General features: G+C 28.9%; 1 protein-coding gene across 5 annotated transcripts in view; it reads left to right on the plus strand.

The window, feature by feature from the left end:
- Positions 1 to 7,849: 7,849 nt before the first annotated feature.
- The window catches only part of LOC132939579 (ADAMTS-like protein 1), a 204,014-nt gene continuing 197,375 nt past the window's right edge, over positions 7,850 to 14,488 (plus strand). For all 5 annotated transcript variants that reach the window (XM_061006828.1, XM_061006830.1, XM_061006832.1 and 2 more), the window contains exon 1: positions 7,850 to 8,260. The gene's annotated coding sequence lies outside the window, so the exon portion shown is untranslated. The remainder of the gene's footprint in view (positions 8,261 to 14,488) is intronic.

Raw genomic sequence — 14,488 nt, forward strand, 5'->3', positions numbered from 1 at the left:
ATCAAAAAGTAAATAATCACCCTCGTTCGATCCCAAGCAACATTTTTGCACTATTTTTTTTTTATTATTTTTTATTATTTGTGTATAAATTGACATAAAATATTAAAAGATGCTCATTACCGAGTCATTTTATTTATTAAATTATTGTTTTATTGATGTGTCAAAATAAGCGAAAACAATGAGAAATAAAAGTATCAAAATTGAATTCATTGTTTTGAATTCAAATTTTGTGTTAAGTAAGTATATTGAGTATTTTGTCTTACATTAGCTAGAATAAATACCTATATATATATTATAGGCTAGAACTTAAAAGTATAATACACACTCTCTGTTTGTTAATTATATCATAGATCATGGCTAGTAGTATACTATAATCTACACTTTTATAGATTGTACCACGGTAAGTTAAATTCACCTAATACATTGATTATCGGTTATTATTTATAACCTATGAGTTTATTACTTCAAACTGGCAATGTCTAATCTGCATTATTATCCAAATTCTTACACATCCGAACACCCACTAACCGATTTTGGTTGAGGCTTGGGACTCAAATATCAGCCAATGATATACACCGTACATCACGTTAAAAGGTCAATACATTTTTTTATTATCATTTAGGAAATTAGAAAGAACGCAGTCACTATTTATGTGATCCAAAAACTAATTTAAAAGTAGATTAACTTTTTTTAAATTGAGGTAAGTTAATATTTTTTTCAATATTAACTTTTAACTTATCGAGAGTTAAATTTATGATTTGTTAATTGTTAACTTCTAACTTATGAATCTTGAGCACTCTTAATTTAACTTGAGTTTATTATTTTCAATAACTTTCCCATTAAACTGTTCTCACTTCCTAATAATTAACAGAAATAAATTTCAATTATTAGTTCCCACTTATATAAAATACCGTTTATATTCTAGAAACTATGTGGGGTAGTATACCTAGGTAGTTTGATTACAATAAATTATCGTTTCTAAGTTTTTGTATGGATTTTATACAATTATTGTAATCATTAATGAATTATTCATCATAAAACCAACTATAGTTTAGAATAAAAATAAAATAACAAAATAATTTCAACAGTTACTGTAAAAAATTCTCCGGCACGAGTCAATATTGCCTATACTTGTCGCCGTATGATCAGAATTCGTTTTGGATCTATTTATTTTATTTTTCTGATACTTTTGGTTTTACTAAACAAATAACAATTTTTTTTTTGTTAAAATAATAAATATATGAGTACGCTATGCGTTTGAAAATATACCGTTAATAAAATATACTATTTAGCATTTTATTTTTTGAAAAATAGAATTATTTGCACATATTCTCATGATTTGTATGTAAAAAATAGTTTCATTTGAAACCGGTTTTAAGATTAAATAAAATACATACCTACATTATGTGTTTTCTTATCATATCCATTCAGATTGAGGTATATGGTCTACTCAAAACTATCCAATTTATTATTTTATTCTGTTATCAGTCTAATATAAGTGAATAATATATACAAACTTTTTTTTTGTAATTTCACAATCCAGATTAGAATTAGCTATAACTATTACTTCCCTCTGAATTGGCATAATCTATACAGAATACATACCTAGACGTTATTAGTTATTAGTTATTTCAAAAAGGTTGATTATATTTAAAAGTTAAAACTGTATCATGCAATCATAGCACGCAAGCTAACCAACCATCGATAGATAAAAAAAAAATCGTTAATTCAACTCGAAACGTGTTATAAACTTATAACCCAATGATTTTATGTATGCAACTGAGTAAAATAAAATAACAAGGTTTTCAGAGAAATATAGTATGTATAATAATAGTAAATGTAATAGTAGAAATAATAAAGATAGTATAGTAATAATAATAATAATAATAATAATAATATAGACAATAGGACGTGTGTAAATAATAATATAATAGTTACAATAGAAAAACCCAACTCCTCGCCACCCCCACCCAACCCTGCACTGGTTACTCGGACACGACACGGAGGGTTGTAATAATTGTGGTCGGTGCCTTCTTGTCGCAGTTTTATGCCGTCGAGATCGATTCCCGTGTAATCTGTACCGTCGCCGTGCAAGCTCTTCATCGCAGCCGCCGCTGGCGAACTGTTTCGTTACGGCAGTGGCGGCAGTGGCGGCGGGAAGGCGGCGCATATAAACATAGAGTCCGCCACATAATTAAACCTCCCGAGACGACAGCGAAAAAAAATTATTACAATGGCCACCAGCTCGTAAACAATTTATTAAGGGTGTTCGACGGTGTTCGGAGGTTCGGGCTATAGTATGGCGAGCGAGCGGGGGAGGAGAGATAAGCCCGGCATTGCAGCGCGTACAATACAGTGGAGTTATTTATTTATTGTTATTTTTTTCCCTCAGACACTTCTAAAACACTTAACGGTTTTAATTTTTGTGAAAAGGCAAAATCGAACGGCTTTTTAGAAAACACGGCTTATGACGCTTCGGAAAATTCATAATATCGCGGCACGCGAAGTTCTTCCAGCCTGCAATCGGAAAATACATCTTACACATTTTACGATTATTGTATTTTTATAAATTATGTAAGATATATGTTTTATAAAATATCCATCATTAAATATTTTAAATGTAACATATAAATCGAAATAGTATAAATCAGCAACGAGGATAGATTCATAATATATTATTTAAGAACATCGTCCTTTTTAGTCAAAGCGAGTCGCATTAACAAACATTTAAATGTTATATTTTTTTGTAGGCAATTTATTTTGTCTTGTGTGATAAAATATAAACTGAAAAATGTATATTAATATACTTTTGATCATTGACTAGGCCTGTTAACTCCCGTTTTTTTCTTTGGCCAATTATTCTTGTACCCAAAAATGAAATAATTAGAAAATTAATCGTTTGAATTTCGATTTAGATACCAGATACATCAACATTTTCAAAAAATTCATCTGATTAACTTTTTACAGTAAATACGTTTTATTGCCACAGAACATTCCCTAATTTGTATAAAAATTATTTGAAATTTTGAAAATATTATGATGGTACTTAAGTAGGTGTACTTAAAAGTTGGTTCCGAAAATCAGAATTTTAATAAATAAATTGTTTAATGAAAACTAGGGGTGAGCATGGTCGACGAATCGCACTGTAATTTATTAAACAATAATAACTTGATGTATTATAAAACGTAATCCATATTATGATTTAAATAAACATAATAAACATAATATCCACTTATCGTTTGTGTCTACAACTGGGAACGTATTTAATTTTGAAGTAATGTTTTATTAAATATAGGCATATAAACTATAAAGTAAAAAAGTAAGCATTTAATGTAGGCATATTATATATTTCCACAGAACAAATATGAATTGTAATCAACTTAAAGTAATGAAAACATACTTACATAGTTATGAGGCAATTATTAAGTATTTAAGTGGTAAAATTATAAAACTACATACATTCTGATGCATTGAATTATATGTTTTATAAAGTTATTTAATTATACAATATTTTAATTGTACATTAAGTTTAATAAAAAAAAAGGAAGATATACCTACTGATTTAATCAACAGTATTTAAAGTGACTGAAAATATATTTTTATAATCCTGCTAAACAACTTTTTAAATTAAATATGTTTTTACTTTTAATATAAAGCAAATATGCTACTAAAATAAAAAGTAGTTTGGAATCCATTTTTTAATTAGACATCATTATAATTTTTCGTACCTTAAAAAATGTATTTGTTTCGTCGACTTATTTTCGTTAAGTGCTAATGCATAAAAACATAATGCACAATAACATTTTTGTACTGTAGTTGTCATTAAAAGAAGGCTATTTAAATAGATCATTTTTAGAACTCAAGTAAAAATATTGACATGCATAAAACAAATTAAAGCTCAGTTTCTTATGTTTTATTTTTTTTTACTGAAATAAAAATAAAAATAATATAAATTTATAAAATAAATTTTAGGTCATTTCTTATGATTTAAATTCAAGAACGATGAAAGATTAGGTACTTGATGGAAATCAATTAAATTCCATTTACAATAACAGGATAAGGTATTATATTTTCTATTATTGCTAAATAAAATAAAATCTATAAATACAATCTTTTAATTTTAGATACTGATCAATCCGATGACAAATTTCCCATTTGTGTTAATATTTTTAACGTAAATGCCTAAAAAATGTTTGAACAAATATTTTCGGGTAAAACAAGTATTGTAAAAGTTTGATATATAGTCATTTATAAGGACATTTTAGATCATTTTAATATGGGTTGAAAATTTTACTTGGATTGTAGATATTTAAAAAATTTTATTTTTCGAGACACGTGGCATTATCAACATGAATATTGATAACACAATTTACACTTGATTATTCACTTCAGCGTGCAGAGAACTTGATATTATGTTTGTTATGTGATTAGTTTTCTTTCATAATAATTTCTTTTCCGTTTATTATCAAAAGTTATGCTTCCTATTATTCAAAATGAGAATATAATTTATAAGATTATAGTTTATATTAGTGATTGAAATCATGTAAAAAGTTATGATCAAATTAGAATAATTGAATAAAATGTAAAATTTGTCAACAATCTCAATGTCATTAATAATCTTTTTCTCGTGAATTTACTTATATTTATATGGAATATTTAAGGTTCAAACGTAAAGAAAATATGAAGTTAATTGTATTTTATACACCAAATTAAATAGCAACATAGTTTAAATATATATTAGCATGATGTCATATGATTTATTTTTGATTTACTCTTTTTATTATACTATAACATTGAATCATTCATCATTGATTATTAAGGTTTTCGTAGTAATAACGTAGAAGTTATGCAAAATTGGTGCATTAATTGGCTTAAGATATTAATAAAATGAAAAAAGATTTGAATTTTTTTTTTCTTTTATTAATAATTATTGGTAAAGGCTTCGACAACATTAGTTTTTAGTCTACATTATCTTAATATTTAAATACGAAGATAGGATGTACATTAGAACAGTTTATATTATTTTATATTATGTATTATAAATAAAAAAATATAAAAAAAATTGTCGTCCTACATACTAATCTTCAGAAATAATTAATAATTAACGAATTAAAGTATTCTATTAATGTAATTAGCTAAATATTTTAACGAAAATCTTGTGTTAAATTAACGATCACTTGAATCATAATAATTGAATTACACATTAAATTACTGGAAGAAAACATGTAACCGAATTTACAATGGAATGCCATAAATTAATTATTTTGTAAATAATATACCTAAATAAAATAAATAATGATTATGGTCTAACTTAAAGAAATATTTAAATAATTATTTGGGCACAGCAAATTGATATTGCAATATTTTTAAACTCATTATAATTTATAATATAATATAGGCAGCATGTTTGTAGAAGCCATATTTTAAATTAAAATTTTTTCGTTCTTTGTATTAATGCAAGAATTAATATAATTTAAAAATCAAAATTGATTCCTTGGTTATATTCAAAAATGTCTGTCTGTGTTTTAAGTGAAATATGAATATTTTTTAAGTTTTTTTTTTTTATAAAAACACTCTTTTGTTTTCAGAAATGGAATAAAATGTTAGAAATTGTAAGAATTTGTAAAACAAACTTAGCATCAATATAATCGTTCATATCAAACCCTTACCGCCTCCGCATACTTTAGGGCTAAGATCCATACCGTAACTATTTAAATTAAATAATTTTATTTTATAATGTGTTTTGTGTGAAAATAATTAAGTATTTGAATCTCCTTTGATAAAATAAGAGCATATCAAATTATTGTTATGTAATTGTTTGTATCACTTAATGTGATCTAATGTAGTTTTTAAATATTTGGATCATTTTAAATTAAACTGAAGAGAAAAATGTTAACCATAGTTATTTGTCCAAGTTGCAGGATGGTACTTCTAATAATTAGATTATTAATTATTGCAAAAATCCTTGAAAGTGGTGAGTCAACCGTTTTAAATAAGACTTAAAAGTTTTAGAATAAATTTTAATTTATACGTTTGTATGTATACAAAACGTGTCATTCATTAAAGTTTTCCGAAAAAAAGTTTCAGTTGCTATTAGCATGCCAATAATATAATCACACTTTAATCACCTAGAAATTCATTGGAATATGATATTATTAAACAGTTTAGTCACTTAAATGATCGTATAAAAATATAATATAACTAGTTAAATAATTTTAGTATTACTATGATTACCATATAATTTGTAAAATGAGTAAATGTAAAATATAGTGAAAAGTAAAAAAAAAAAACACAATGATCATTATTCATTATGTACAGTATTACATGTGTTTAATTTTCTAACTTAAATCCGCCTCCGCTTTATTAGATTATTATAGTATTATTATAGTCTTATCATTATATAGTAATGACGTGTAAAATGAGAAAAACATTATTTGTTGCCAACATTTAACAACGTTATGTAGGTGAGGCGGGGGGGGGGGTATTATAGGACCAGGTTGCCTAAATCCCAAATACGTCCCCTGCTGGGAATTATCTACATCAATAATTACCGGTGAGAACCATAGCATAATATCATATTATAATGTACATAATTGTTTTGTAGTTTACAAATAATATGTATGTACATTTTTTATTTATCAAAAAATCAAATATTTATAATCTGTATGCAACTAATATAATAATATGTAACACTTATCTAAATAAAATAGGACACAAGAAATGGTCAGCTTAAGGGAAAGGGGGTGTCCATTTAACATTTGGTACTTCTTCAAGTGTAATATTATATAATTTATAAATTAATAATAATTTAACATTATAATATAATATGCCAATATAATTCCTATCTAACAATTTAAGTTAATCTGTTTTCTAAAACTCTATTAACATACTTGATAATTTCAATAGGCATTCAAATAATATGAATGTTGCCTTGTATATTTATTATCGATGTGCCAAATTATTCTACTGAATTATGTACTGTTATTATTTTTATTAGTATTCATAATTTAACCAATGAAATATCGCGAGTGAAATGTGTTTGTAATTATCTAAAATAATATTTCAATTGGAAGACAACGATGATGCTTCATGAAAAGGTTGCTCATTGCGCACGGGAAATAAGGAGATACTTATCGTTGCAGTCGGTGAAAAACTTAAATTATCGCCTAAGACTTGAAGGACGTGTCTATTATGTAACTTCGGGTTGAAAGTAACCTATCTATTATACATAATTCCGGCCGAATACACAATGTTAATATATATTTATTTATTAATATCGTACAATGTAATAATAATATACGGCGTGCGCGGACATCATAATATTCATACAACAACGATGATAATATATTGTTATTGTCGCGGGAAAAGGGTAATCCGTCGTGGGGGCCGCCGCCGCCGTCGCTGTCTACTTTCCGGGAAAGCCGGCGGTGGATCGGTTGCGAAAACCGGTGTCGCGGGGGTGGAGGATCGAGAGGGGTGTATATATGTTCCGGGAAAACCACACTGCCCGCGGGCAAGCCAGCGGTGGTGGGGTGGGCGGGAGTGGGTCGTCGGGAGGGTGCGTTTTTCAAACTCTCCGCGGACGGCCGAGAGACGTCGTCGACGTGTGGTGTACGACATCTACCCCGCCGCACCGCAGTCACCGCGACCCGCCGACGATCACGGTTGGGGGTGCACACCCCCGTCGGCTCGGAGCGCGTGCGAGTTTCCCCTTCGTGCGGGCGGGCGCGCGCGCACCTCCACCGCCGTCACCCGTTACACTACCACGACACACTGCGCCCCCCGCGACGGAGAGCGGACTCGACCGACCGGCCGGCCGTCAGAGCGACACACATATCCGACACCGGCGCCACCGACGACGCACACCGCGCGCAGTACCGCGCGTTTTCCCGGCGTGCACGTACGCGATAACAATAATTATTATTGTTTTATAATAATATTATATTATATATTTATAATTATAATAATAATGCGACAATGCGATAAACGATAATATTATTACAATATTAATTGCACTACGATACTGCAGATTACACACCGCTCGCTACACTGTTTTTTTGCCGCCATCGCAATCGTCATCGTCTATTCGCGGTTTTCCGTACTCGTTTATTCGGGTGTACACCACCTTTCCACCCTCCCCCGGACCGTCCGCCACCGGGAGAAGTTTGAGCGCCCACCACGTGGACGCCGCGACGGGCCCGCCAAATCATCGAAACCCCTCCGCCGAGTCATCGTTACGTCTAAACTTTTTCTCTGACATGTAAGTATTACTATATTATATGTACATATAGGTACAAGCTATTTATAACGATACATAATTATAATGTCCTCAGCTTCATTATCACAGTATACATTTTTTATAAGGTGGACAGATATAAATCTTCTTCGAGACGCAAACGTTCGAGAAACCATCTGCAGCTTTTAAAGTTTTAATAATACATAAATAATATTATAATTTATGACAGTCTTTTTCATCATCGTCTAGGGAGTAAAATATCAACAATTTTTAGTCAAAGCTTTTATGGCCGACTAGTACCACCGTATATGGGTACCACGTGCGACATAGTTTCAAGAATAACATAATACGTAGGTATACTATATTACCATAGGTACCTATGTGATCCCGATCGGAAAATCGGAAGGTTTGACATGATTATTTACGAGTATGTCTGGTAAAACAATCAGCACACGTCGTCGTAACAATCGTTCACGCGTACGATTCACAACTACCATATAACCCTTTTACACGGAGATCATGCACACATAATAATATATCGTTGTTATATTAAAATCTACAAAACGCGTAGGTATACGTTTCGGTCTGCTGTTTTGTTTCCGTGCAGATAGCCTATTATCGAGAAACAATGCCATCCTGGTCGTTCCGACCGTATTACCTATAATCAAAAGTTACCTACGCGACCGCGATTATTTGTTGACTTTTTTCCGGACAACGACGTAACGGAGTCCTATTATTATATACATTTTGTACACACCGGCGTAAACAAAACCGATAAATTTAATATCGAATTCATTCAAATCGGATTTGTTGTTTAAGACGATTCAAGTTAGCCCATAAACTTTCTAGCTGTTTCAATTGATGGTTTTTCTATTCTAAAACACTAATATATATTTTTATCTCAAAAACTTTTTTTCCCTTTCGACGTGAAAAATGTTTTCCAGTTTGTCTATAATACCTCAAAATACTTGTACTGTTGTATATGTTGTACATTTGTACTACGTCCGAGATCAAATCGTCGGACTGAAATACACCCACGAATTTTTAAAATAAAACTATATTATATACCTAGTAGGTATTACCTACCTATATGATTGCAGTAACAAATGACTAGATATTTCATTTAAAAAACACAAAAAAAGATATTAAATTACAGTGGTACCAGTTGTAAACATTTAGACATTGGCTAATTTAAATATTGATAGTTTATAACTAGGTGTTTAACTTTTCCAACAATTAAAAACCAAAAATGAACTGCGATGCTCAGACATAGTGTATATTTTGAATATAAGGATTGGTACAGAAAAAAACCGTTAAACAATGAACTAAAGTTGGTTATTTTCAATTTATTAATTAAAAAATGTTATTATATAAACAAAAATAATTAATAGATAATAATAATATTTTATAATTTATTTATTTATTATTATCATTATTTTATCCGTTAAACCTTTTTTTAGACGATACGTTACGTAAACTTTTTCACAAATATTATAACAGCAGAAATTCGTGTTCCTTTGAAAAGTTTTTGAATTTATGAAAATGCTCAATATCTACCTACAATAATAAAGTGAATTAGCTAAAGTGATACTCGAGATTTCCTACATAATACATTCAAATAACTATAGACCTTATAAAAGAAGATAAAGTCACGTCCTTAAATAAAATATTTTTTCACAAACTCCTCATTTATTGTATTATTATTTTGTTGTGTTTTCATTTAATTTAACAATAATATAATACTACAAAAATGCGTAGGAATAAAAAAAAAAAAAACGATTCGAATAGCACTGTGGTATTTAATTTTATCTATATTTGTATTACGTACACTGCAGTACAGATATATTTTAACGGCGATATCAAGAAAACACGATAACCTCTAATAATTACTGTATGCATTGTTTTAATTTCTTAACGCTACTGTAATCGAAACGGGAGCCCACGTGAACCCAGCATAGATGGTAGACACCTAATTTTATGTGGTTGGAAATATTGTGCGTTTTATTTTCAACCTCTTCGAAGCTATGGTAATACGAAGATAATTAAGTAAATTGTTACTAATTATTATACTACCTCTGCAGTTATACAGATGGTGGAACATTTTAATATAGTTATATTATTGTCATCGTCACGAAGCATTCTTTGTCACATTTTTTCATTTTTCCTTATGTACTTACTTTTTTTTAATACAACCATACAAGCTTCATGAATATTTATTCTTATTATAGTTTAAATATTTTAATGTACGATTCGCCATCGTTGTATAGAGATTTATGAAAACTTTAAATGCCCGTGGCTTTTTTTAACTTTAATGATTCTACCAAGAGAGTTGGGTATCTTATTAATTAAATTAGGACATTAATATTGGTATATATATATATATTATAATATTATTTTTTTTATATAAATTTAGTATTTTTTAGGCATACCCTTTAATGATTACATAACGAATAATTATTAAATAATTTAAACGTTATGTTTTTTTAATTTATGTATTTTAATTATTTTAAAGGAATGTAAATTATTATTTAAAATACTCGAACATTGAAGTTCAAAATGTGAATAAAACACACATAAACACACCTAAAATATGATTTGAGCCTATCAAAACTATGCTCTATTAATGAAAAACATATTCGAGACCATTAATTTGTATTTATTAAATAGTTACCTAATAAATAGTTGAAAAACGCTTTTTCGTCATAAAGAATATCCCAGCGAAATCATATTCTGGGAGACTCTCCGATAATGTTTTCATTCGTCGGCCAGTGCCTCCAGGACCCGTTTGGATTATTAGCATTTGTTAGTCGGACGACTGTATGGAATATAAATCATTGCGATGAATACTTCATAACTGTATAAAACTGTATGTTGCCACTTGTCTCGTGGTAGAAAATCGTTGAACACAGCTGCAGGTCTTACACTAACAATAATGTAAGGCAGATCTAGTTTCGGAACTATCGACTGATGACCTGCAGCACAACGCAGTAATGTACACGAAGAAGGGCTGCAATGGTTTTATTTCCGGGAAAAGCACCTGCGTCGAGTGCAAAAATAAGTTAGGGTGGAGTCGTTACTGATTGGACTAGTGGCGGATTTCAGTGAGCTCTCATCGATGTTTAGAGATGATTACATACATGGTTAGGTATATATATTGTCTTCTCGCCGTGGCCTGAGTATAATTTATTGCTGTATAATTACGTGGGCGGTCCTAGGAAATAAGTAACGTCGAGGCAGACAATCCCGGGATTAAGGGGTAGCAGAGGGGTACAAACCCGGGGCCCATATTTTTCAACAAAATACTTTTCTTTTTGATGCACACATTCCAAAATTAAAAAAGGTTCATAAAATTATGTTATGATAAATTCATATAAACTCATATTTGATAACAATATGATAAAGTTTGTAAATTAGTGAAAATGGGGGTTGTGCACGATTTAGTTCAAAGTAGTAGTTCGTGGTATTATCATGTAATTATTTAAATATAACATTCACATATTAAATTATAAATTGATATTAAGTTTTTTAGGTATATTCACGTGAGGTAACAATATTATATGTAAGTGAGTAACCTTATTAACTTATTCGGTATAATTAGTTACTGCAGTGGTTGTGTTGACTACAGTATCTTTTTTCGAATAATTTATAATTGTGTATAACTCGTGCATAATAATTAATATCTATTACAACAATCATTTTGATAGTCATATTAGTTTTTACTTTTTTATTATTATTATTGTGAATGGTACTTACAAAATAAAAAAAAAATAATGTATATATACATGTTTAAGTCTTGAATGGCCAATTCGTGGCTATGTGTCAGGTGTTTCGGGACCCAATGGATTCAAATTAATCCTAGTTTGGAGTTATAGGTTAGTCACCTGCAGTGCAGCGAGATACAAAAATCTGGATTTACCCTATGTCTTGACCGTAGTACATGGTTTTTAAATATGCAGCGTATCTGTACCTAGTGTGCTGAACCAAAATATTTTAATCGCAGTAGCCTATAATATTATGTTAATATTATGATATCGAAAAGGAAAAATAGAAACACTGGTTATATTTTAATACGCAAAAAAGTCATCACTCATCAATATACCTACCCACTAAGCAAAGCTTAATTATTGCTTTGAATAAAGTTAAAGTATATGAAGTACGTACATTTAATTAATTGATCGATGAAAAAAATCGAATACCTACATGGTTTTTTAGTCGGGTAAATGGTTATCATCAAATCATGATCCGAATTTTTGCTTTAACACACAATAATATAAGTATAATAACTAATAAGTGGTAGATTGGAGAAACCATTTATCACATAAAAGTTTTGCCAGTTGGAAAATGATTTATGAACTAAACTATTGGTTTATATTTCCGACCGGAAATAAACAATGACCAAGAGTGTTATTTGTGGACGTATAAATGTTTATTGGCTAGTTTTAGCATTATTTAATAATGTCTGATATCACTAAATCAGTATTGGTAAATTTTTAATAAAAGTCTGGGTTTAAATATCGTGTTATTAGTTATTATAAAATAATATAGAATACACACAAGATCTATCTATTTATAGATTCTAAACATAATTAAAAATAATAAAAATATCCATAAATAAATCAAACTATACAGGTAAAAACGGGTAAAAATATGTTTCTTTAAAAATTTATTGCATTTCTGTGTCACGAGTAAAACGTAGTTTATAACTAAAGATAATATATGTATATAATATAAAAATATTTTGTATTATTTTCTGAAAAGTTTTTTTATACATCACATTTGCAGTTTAATCTTGATGACTTGACAATTGATAAGTTAATTCTAGGATTATCTCATATCATATAAATTTTTTTTTTCAAGTTTTGTCAAAATAGAGATGCGACCTTTCTCACTGCGGCGGGTGATATTATATGTTAATGTAGTTTGATATAACAAAGAAACTTCAAAATTGTTGTTTAAATATTTGTATAAACGTTTTAAATAAAATTTGGTTAATATATTAAATTAACAAATTATGACGACGTATTCATAATACATATTATGTTGTACCTAACTACCAACCTGTATTAATTTTGATAAAATATCTAATTATGAATTTTATAATTTGGTATTTAAATAAAACGTTAGTTAAACCCTATTTAATTTTCCATAACTCACTTATATAAGAAATGTATTAAATATTGTATGAATAAATGTTTATAAGCACTTGAAAGTTGAGGAAACTTCATTCAAAATTGTCTGCACAGATAAAGGTACCTTTGCTTCAAAGTTTAAAATATATAATAATAATAATAATAATACATACTTACTTGGTACTTGCTTACAATATTTAATATTAATACGTACTTGCTGGACGTTTGTGCGGAAGTTGGAAAAGTGATTGCAAAACGAATAGTATCCATCATTTTATGCAGCATATAGGTACATTATTCATTTATTAGAATTTTGTAATTTATGATATATCTGTTTCAATTTGTAATAATATTATGAATAGTTTATTAAGGAATGATTGGCATACTGTACAACTTAGCATTATCAACGTTTAAAATAATGTTTTGAAATAATTGATAGCAACACTTTTGTTAGTTGTGAAATTTAAATGATAATCTTAACTATTAATATAAAAATGAAGTATTATATTTTAGATTCTGAGCGGAGCTTCTAAGGAAGCTAGTGGTTTTACAATGGTGTTTATTTTTTTTGTTATATATCCTGTAGACAAAATTTCTACCAGAAGGAGTGCTTCGATTTCAACATAAAGTACCTTATCTTTTAGAAAATTGGATCAAGATGGTACTTTAGCGAGGTCATTTTTCGATTTTCTCAATAGTTATTTAATGCCACGGGAAACACTACTGACAAATTACGAAAAACCGCTAAAAATAGGATTTTAATTTCTAACGCTTTGTTTATCACCATAGAAACAAATAATAATAAAAAAATATTTCAATATTAATTCAACTTACAGGCTATAATAAATAATACAAATTTAAAAAATCTATACTGATAAACCGTCTCCGCTTAGAATCGTTTTTTTTTATACAATTATATTATATCATTGAATTCAAGTTTAATACAATCCATTATACATTGACTCACTTGTAACCTACTGTACAACATAGCGACATCCACTTACCCGCTTTTTATATTTTTAAATTGTTATTATTATTATTATTATTATTATTATAATAGGTTGCATTATTATACTTTAGAAATAAAAAACAAAAATATGTCAAGTAGGTAGCCTTTCGGCTG

The sequence above is a fragment of the Metopolophium dirhodum genome, chromosome 2 (genome assembly GCF_019925205.1).
Source record: "Metopolophium dirhodum isolate CAU chromosome 2, ASM1992520v1, whole genome shotgun sequence".
Lineage (NCBI taxonomy): Eukaryota > Metazoa > Arthropoda > Insecta > Hemiptera > Aphididae > Metopolophium > Metopolophium dirhodum.